This window comes from Jaculus jaculus, chromosome 14 (genome assembly GCF_020740685.1).
Source record: "Jaculus jaculus isolate mJacJac1 chromosome 14, mJacJac1.mat.Y.cur, whole genome shotgun sequence".
In the NCBI taxonomy this organism is placed as follows: domain Eukaryota; kingdom Metazoa; phylum Chordata; class Mammalia; order Rodentia; family Dipodidae; genus Jaculus; species Jaculus jaculus.
This window is the reverse complement of record NC_059115.1, coordinates 76,970,887-76,979,369: the sequence shown is the minus strand read 5'-3', so window position 1 is coordinate 76,979,369 and position 8,483 is coordinate 76,970,887. Positions and strand designations below refer to the sequence as shown.

Sequence of the window (8,483 nt, the reverse complement as noted above, 5' to 3'; positions counted from 1 at the left end):
TACGCTCCAGAGCAGATGTTTCAAGGAGTGAGAGCACAGGAGTAGCGAAGAGGACACCCACCTTATCATAACAGGCCTCAGCCAGGCCCTGCCGCTGCTCCGAAGCTAAGATGGTGGGTCAGAGATGCCCTGAACCTTTGCACAAACACACTGACCAGTGAGTAGATGAGAAAGCCCCTCCTTGGGAATATAGCCATAAGGCGAAGGCAGTTGATTTGGTTGACAGCAGTTTCAAGGGCTCACATGTAAGATCTCAGCGGGAAAGTCGATGCCTCGTCCCAGAAGGTGGATTGTGGGCGGTGAGCAACAGCTTCCATCACAAATCACCATTGCCCCTTCTGAGACGACTTACATCATAGAGTAAGTTTACTCCAGATGCAACTCTAGATTCTGATTGCTCTGATTGCCTAAGATATTTTACAAGAAAAAAAAAAAAAAACTATGGTCTTCCTGACTACTGTCAGTTTTCAGGGTTGGCTAAAACTCGTCGTTGTGAACAGTGTGCGTTTTCGGTGGAGAGCCACGTTGTTGAACACACGCATAACGAGCATCCCTGCAGTCCTGGTGAGAGTGCTCGTTCCTTACACTGTGCGAGCTCTCGGCCGGCGGCTGAGGAGGCTGAATGGCCCGTGCACTTAGCTCCTTAGTGAAATGCCGTGGGGCCAGCACTTGTATGAAGATTCTCAAAAATTATACTCAAGATGTCTCGAGTGATGTAGGTTCATCAAGTTACTTACAGTCGGGGCTCGAGACACGGCTCTGCAGTTAAAGGTGGTTACTTGCAAAGCCTGATGACCCAGGTTTAGTTCCCCAGCACCCATGTAAAGCCAGATGCACTAAATAGCATATGTGTCTGGAGTTCATTTGCAGTGGTAGGAAGCCCTGGCACTCGCTCTCTCTCTCTCTCTGCCTGCCTATCACTGTCTTTCTCAAACAAATAAACAAACAAAAGTTAGAGCTCAAACTGCATCTGATCTCTCTTCTTCGACACCACTGGCCAATGAGCCAAATGATTCAGCCCTGCCCATCAATGCTCATGGATATAACTTCAAGCCTGTACTTTTGTCCATCGGAATGATTTCCCATGCCCCAGCTACTTTTCAGGCCGATTTCCAGGAGTGTTTTGCAATAATAATTACTCATCAATGGCATCACAAAGCCAAACCAACTGATGTACGTATCAAACATCATCTTTTCTTCCTCCGTCATCAGTCTGGCCTTCTTTTCCTTCCTACACAGCTACAGTTACTGATGGAGAGGCATCGTTGCAACAGCAGTCGATTTCATGAAAGGCTAGGCCACCTGCCCACACGTCCTTCTCGTGACCCACAGCGCTGCTCATGACTGATGTCAGGTCTGCCACTTGTATCTTCCAAAGAGCAGCTGACTGAGTCAATCTGACAGGAACCCGCTCAAGAGAAGCACTAGCCATGGGGTCTTCTGTTATCTCAGTGTCAGGGAAGAGACTGACTGTACTTGGGAACAATAACACAACCAGAACTTTCTGAATAATATGTGATTATGGATAACAGATGGCATGGCCATGCTCCAAAATCCAGAGGCCAGGTTGCAGTCTGCTAGGAAGCAGAAAGCAATAGCTGCGTGTGCTCAGCTTGCTTTCTCCTTTTTATGCATCAGTCTGAGTTAGGGTGGGTCTTCCCACCTCAACTAACTCATTCTAGAAACTCCCTTACAGACTTTCCCATTTTTAGGAAGAAGGGTGGGTGTCAGGCATGGTGTCTCATGCTTTGAATCTGAGCACTCTTGAGGGTGAGGTAGGAGGATCACCATGAGCTCAAGGCCAGCCTGGGCTACAGAGTGAGTTCCAAGTCAGCCTGGTCTAGAGTGAGTCCTTGCCTCAAAACAAGTGATCTTAACTGTGATATTAATTACTTATTATTTAGGTGTTTATTTGTGGAGGTGTGTCTGAACAGATGCATACGATCACAGCACGCAAGTGGGGGTCAGAGGACAAGCTCACCGGGTCTGAGCTCTTCCACTTTCTCTGAACCAGGGTCTTTTGCTGCTGCAAACACTTGTCCAGCTGGCCTGCAAACTTCGGATTCTCATGGGTCTGTTTTCCAATGTCACGGGGGCATTAATATTGCATGAGTGCTGAGGAGGATCAAACTCGGGTCAGCAGGCTTTGCAAGCAAGCAAGGAAGTGCTTTTAACTGCAGACTCATCTCCACAGCCTACAGATGTGATGGGAAAGGTAAACAAGGAGGGAAGGGAGAGCCCCTGATGGACAGTGCATACATGTCTATGGACAGCCAGCACAGTTTTTAAGGAAGATCCATATAACACTATACATTTTGTTGGGAAATTGAGAATCTCGTCAAGAATCCAAAATCCTTTCCAGAAAGCTACTTTTCAGTAACCTTACATGGGTCATGCTTGGCATAGTTTCCCTTCAAAAAGATGAAAGGTAATAATAAGGAAATGTGAAATAAATGGCAAGTATAATATGTCTTAAACATATATATAGACCATAAGATAAGGATTCTAAGTGCATTGTTTAGCAAGGAAAATATATAGTTATTGACTTTGATATACTCTTTCTAGAGCTAAACAAATCTAATAGAAATAAAAACAGGTAAAGTGCAAAAATATAATAGCAACAAATAAACTTGATTTAATGTAGAAAATTTTTGCCCTTTTAACAAAGTATATATATTCTCAAATGTCCATAGAATATTTATAGAACAATTCATGTATATTTCAGAAAGGAAAGGCTTTAATCATGTAATACAAACAGATTGGAAAGGATATTGATCAAATGGAATTGTTTTGTTCTGCCCTCCTCAACAATACCCGCTCTCACACTAAGATCCCAAGAGCTAGAGAAGGAAAATCAATTGAGAAGAAATGGAAGACGTAATGGTTTCATTTGTTTGGTTCCTTTGCAAACCACTAGCAGCCAAAGTGGAGGTGAGACCAGGCTGGGGTGCTGGGCAGAAGGGGATGGGGTGGGATGGTGGTAGTGAAGAGGGATGAGCTGTACCCCAGCAACTGACAAGGTGACCAGTCCCATTAGCCCTAGATGCTGAGGACATCAAATAACTGAGACCTGTGTAGAGAATGGCTGACAGAACGCCGGAAGGAGGTGAACTAGAGTTTGTGAGGGAGATTATCCAGGGCAGTTTACAACTTTAGAAAGATTAGGGCGGCACAGCAGGATGCTGGGAGAGAAATGCAGTCTGGCCCCGCTGAAAGAAGTCTCACATCCCAGGGAGTTCTGTCAAGGCTAGACCAGGAGATCAATCTTAGCTGGGAGTTTTTAATCACGATGTCACGGTCCCATCACCTCCAAGTAAACGAAGAAAACTAGAGAAGCCAGGGAAGCCTACTACATTTGTAGTGTTGGAGTCTGCGATGAAAGAATTATGCCTCAAAACCTCAGCTTTAGGCTTTGAAACAGTGGAAGGCGTAGTAGTTGTGACAACATGGACATTAAAAATGCTCACTGATCTGAAGATCCAACATGAACAAGTTGCCTGTGGGAAAGAGGAAGTTAGCCTTTTCCTGACAGCCATTGCAAACTCTCGGGTTCAGTTAAGGCAAAAGAAAATCAGAGAGCAGCTTGTGAGACAAGTGGGGGAGGTGCCTCAAACTCTGAGGATGTCACCCAGGCCTCGGAGCAGAGCAAGGCCACTCCCAAAGAGATGAGTGGTCACCACGGTGTGGCCCCGAGTCCCCAGGAGAGCACCTGTGGGGGCCAGTCTGTCAGTGCTGGCAGCCAGTGCCCAAGCCAGGAATTGCCGTCCCAAGAGGAAACCCCAGAAGCTATGGAGGACGCAAGGAATGAGGAAAGGGGTGGGGGTTGGAGGTCATGGAACGCCGTAAAGGCTCCAGCGATGGAGCCCAGGATGGAGACGCTTCTGAGCAGCCCAGCCGCTCTGAGGCTGAGAACGGGTGGCACCTGCAAGGAGCGGCTGGGCAGGGCCTGCTTGATCGAGGCTGAGAAGGAAGCAGGCGATGCCTTAGTTGAAATGCACTGGGGTGGGGACCAGAAGAGGACTCCAACGAACCAACTTTGCACCTATACACTAACCAAATTCTCAGGCTTGTTACTAGTTAATCTTAAACTTCATTCACAGTCAGAAAAATGTCTATACAAGGCTGGCATTGTAGCTCAGTGGCAGAGTATGTGCCATCGCATATAAGAGGCACTAGCTTCGATCCCTAAGATTAAAAAAAAATAATAATAATCTCTAACACTTTTCGCTTTGGAGGCTTCTCTGGGGCAGCAAGAGGAGTTCAAAACTGTTCCATTAAGAACAAATGTGGAATTAAGAACATGTGGAATCATCTGGAAAAGCAAAAGTTCATTTGGCCAAGGTGGCTAATGTTTGTACCAGTGTTCCAGGTCACAGCATAAAGAGTGCTATGAGTTCAAGGTCAGCCTGAGCTACACAGTGAGATGCTGTCTCAAAATGAGAGACAGAAGAAAAGAAAGAGACATAAAGAAAGCAGAAGTGAGTCCATATCAAGCCCCACCCCTTTGTAAAGTTGTTTGAAGTCATAGTTCAGTAGGAGGAGCTCAGGAGAAGGAATTAAGGTCATCAGCAACAACTAAAAGCCACTGTAAACTCAGGAACAATTTAAAGCTTAAGGTGGCCACTAGCTTTAGAGTGATTCTCTGAGGCCAGAGACTGTGGCATCTGGTCTACGTCAGTGCCACCAAGGGCATCGTGGGTTTCTGTCACCCAGTGTTGCATGGTGAGGAGGTTAGGACTCGTGCTCCATCAAAGGCAATACAGCTGAGAGCCGGGCGTGGTGGCACACGCCTTTAATCTCAGCACTCAGGAGGCAGAGGTAGGAGGACTACCGTGAGTTTGAGGCCACCCTGAGACTCCATAGTGAATTCCAGATCAGCCTGGGATAGACCCTACCTCGAAAAACAAAAACAAAAAAACAAACAAAGGCAATACAGCTGAGCAGAGGACTGGAGCCCTGTCTTATATTCCTTTAAAACTGAACCTGCCTGTCTTGGGTACATCTGATTAACCCAGTCCCTAGAAAGGGAAGTGGCCCAAGGGTAGGTGGCTGGATAGTCAGGGAGAGAACTCTGAGAGCCATGAACTAAGGCCAGTGTGGGGAGCAGCTGGGCAAGAGCACACTCCTGACTCAAGGCTGTTCAGATGATGCCCATCTCAGAAGCAGAATCACACCAGGAAAGCTTTGAGATACTAGTGAAAGACAACAAGATATACCCATACTGCTTACCCATTACAAGTACTATTTTGTAGCCAGGCATGGTGGCCCACACCTGTAATCCCAGCACTCAGGAGGCAGAAGTAGGTGAATCACTGTGAGTTCGAGGCCACCCTGAGACTACATAGGGAATTTCAGGTCAGCCTGGGCTAGAGACCTTACCTCGAAAAACAAAAAAAAAAAAAAAAAAAAAAAAAGTGCTTTTTAGTGACAATTATACTGCTATAAGCTTGTTGTTTTGTTTTTTTTTCCAACATGTGGCGTATGTTTAGTTTTTAATATAACATATTCAGAATTTAAAAAATAAGAGGCTACCAGAATGTGCCTCCTGCCGTTTCTCAGAGTCGCTGCAGAGGTCCGGAGCACTATGCCAAAGAACTTGGCAAACAAGCTAAGGGAGGCAAGTGTCGCAGGTGTGCGCAAGCATTTCTCTGATGGCAGGAAAGGTCGTCACACAGGCGAGGCGGACAGCGGTGGGATTCGGTGACTTCATGTCCTGAAGGAGCTCACCGTGGAGGGCTGGGGAAACCAGGTCACTCCTCAGAGCACCCAGCCCAGAGCCAAGGCTGGTCAGAGCAGACAGCGCCCACGTTGTGATGATGGTAAGACTGCCTCCTCGGTGAGCAGCTCGGAAGCGCGGGCCCTAGTGGTCAGTGTCACTGAGTCGCATGTTAGGTTGACCTCTGGCATTCACTACTCTGACCGTGTGAGTCCAGGCAAATGTTTCACCTTGGGAAGATCATAGTGTCTGCATCATTTAACAAAGCAAAACAATGAGTTTTATTTAATTTACTTGTACTTGAGACACATAATTCCACCTGCTAAGCATTTTTAAAATTTTTTTTTAATTTAATTTATTTACTTGCAAGGAGAGAGAGAAGAGAGACAGAGAGAAAATGGGCAAGTGAAGGCCTCTAGCCACTGAAAGCAAACTCTAGATTCATGTGCCCCTTGTGCATCTGCCTTACATGGACCCTGGGGAATTGAACCTGGGCCCTTTGGCCTTGCAGGTAAATGCCTTAACCACTAAACCATTCCTGCAGCCCTGCTATAAACATTTCTTAGATATTTTCCTATACCCAGATGCCCACTGGTTTTTTTTTATCCTATAAATTTGCTTAAGTTATAAAGAATAAAATGTTTAAATGCAACTATTTGTAATTAGAGGCTTTCTATAAGAAACTGATGATTCAATGAATAATAATTTCAATATTCAAATGATATAAGCACTGAAAAGAAATACTGTGTTCTTCCAACTTTCTTTTCCAGCATGCTTAAGCAACGAACATTATCCTCATCTTTCAGAAGGGCTGAAGATATAAATTGCTTATTTCTAGGTGGAAAAAAATAGACACAATGAAATAGCTCAAAAGTGATATTTAGGTGAAGAGTGATACCTTTCTAGAAAAGGAGGTTAGACTCAATAATTTTATGTGTGCTTTTTTTTTTTAATTTTTTTTTTGTTCATTTTTTATTTATTTATTTGAGAGCGACAGACACAGAGAGAAAGACAGATAGAGGGAGAGAGAGAATGGGCACCCCAGGGCTTCCAGCCTCTGCAAACGAACTCCAGACGCGTGCGCCCCCTTGTGCATCTGGCTAACGTGGGACCTGGGGAACCGAGCCTCGAACCGGGGTCCTTAGGCTTCACAGGCAAGCGCTTAACCGCTAAGCCATTTCTCCAGCCCTTATGTGTGCTTTTGATGGTTCATGCTTACTCTGTTACAAACTTGGAAATTCATCGCGTCGTGATAACTTAACGATGTGAGGTATGTGTTCTGAATAAAGTCATAAAGTTAGGGTGAAGATGCTTCAGTGGGGAGAACAGCTGCCGCACAATCACGAAGACCTGAGTTCAATCCCCAGCACCCACATAAAAAGCGCGGACAGTCCCGTCGCTGAGACAGTGTTGAGACTGAGCTAGGTGCTGCCCACACACTTAGGTGCTGGCCGCATGGTTCCCAGCGGCTGGCGGCCGGCGAGAGGAGGAGCTGCTGGGCGCGGACCTTGAGGTGAACTCGCCCCTCCCGCCGGCGTCAGTGCGGCTCACGCTCCTGCTGCCGTTTTCCACCCTGGTGGCAAGGACGTGACGTCCAGCCTCGGCTCGTGCCACGCCTTCTCCTGCGCCATGACCTTCTCATCGAGACTGTCAGCCAACACTAAAAGTCTTTTTCAGCTACTTGGAGTTGGGGGCTTTGTCCCAGCAACAAGATGGTGCCTACAATACCACCAGCGAATGCATTTCTGTTCGCATGCATGCATAACACACACACACATGCATAACACACATGCATGCATAACACACACACATACATAACACACACATGTATAAAACACACACATGCATAACACACATACACACATGCATAACACACACATTATAACACACACACATGTATAACACACACATGCATAACACACATACACATACACATGCATAACACACACACATGCATAACACACATGCATGCATAACACACACACATACATAACACACACATGTATAACACACACATGCATAACACACATACACATGCATAACACACACACATTCATAACACACGCACACACACACACACACACACACAAGCATGAGGGGGAGGAAAAGAAAAAAAAAAGAACCACTTTCCTTCTACCATCCTAAACTCTGAAAGTGTTTTCTATGTGAAGATTTTCTGAACTTATGTTAATAGGATTTTGAGCTAGGCATGGTGGCACACACCTTTAATCCCAGCACTGGGGAGGCAGAGGTAGGAGGATCGCCATGAGTTCGAGGCCAGCCTGAGATGACATAGTGAATTCCAGGTCAGCCTGAGCTGGAGTGAGACGCTACCTCAAAAAACAAAACAACAACAACAACAAAGCCAGTGCCCAGTGGGAAGACCCCCTGCCTGGCACGCATGGACCCTGGGTCCCGCTCCGCAGCACAGAACTAGCTGTGCAGGCACATGCCGCAACCCCAGGACTTGGGAAGCTGCAACAGGACAGAGGAACAAGAGCTCAAAGTCATCTTTGGTGCTTAGTGACATTGAGACCCACTTAGGCTACAGAAGAACTTGTATTCAAACAGAAAAAAAAAAAAAAAGAATAGCATTCAATTATATCTCAAAACCTATTATGGATATAGTAAATAATTCATACGTAGAATTACTAAGTTTATGATTTGATGAGTTTAAAGGTGAACAGGAGACATTAGTATAAGTGTGGGAACATGCAGCGTGAATGAAAAAAACATTTTGCAGATAAGTCTAAAAAACTGTGAGCCA

At 45.8% G+C, this 8,483-nt stretch overlaps 1 pseudogene; it reads left to right on the top strand.

The window, feature by feature from the left end:
• Positions 1-3,081: 3,081 nt before the first annotated feature.
• LOC101615501 lies at positions 3,082-4,081 on the top strand (annotated as a pseudogene).
• The last annotated feature ends 4,402 nt before the right edge of the window (positions 4,082-8,483 follow it).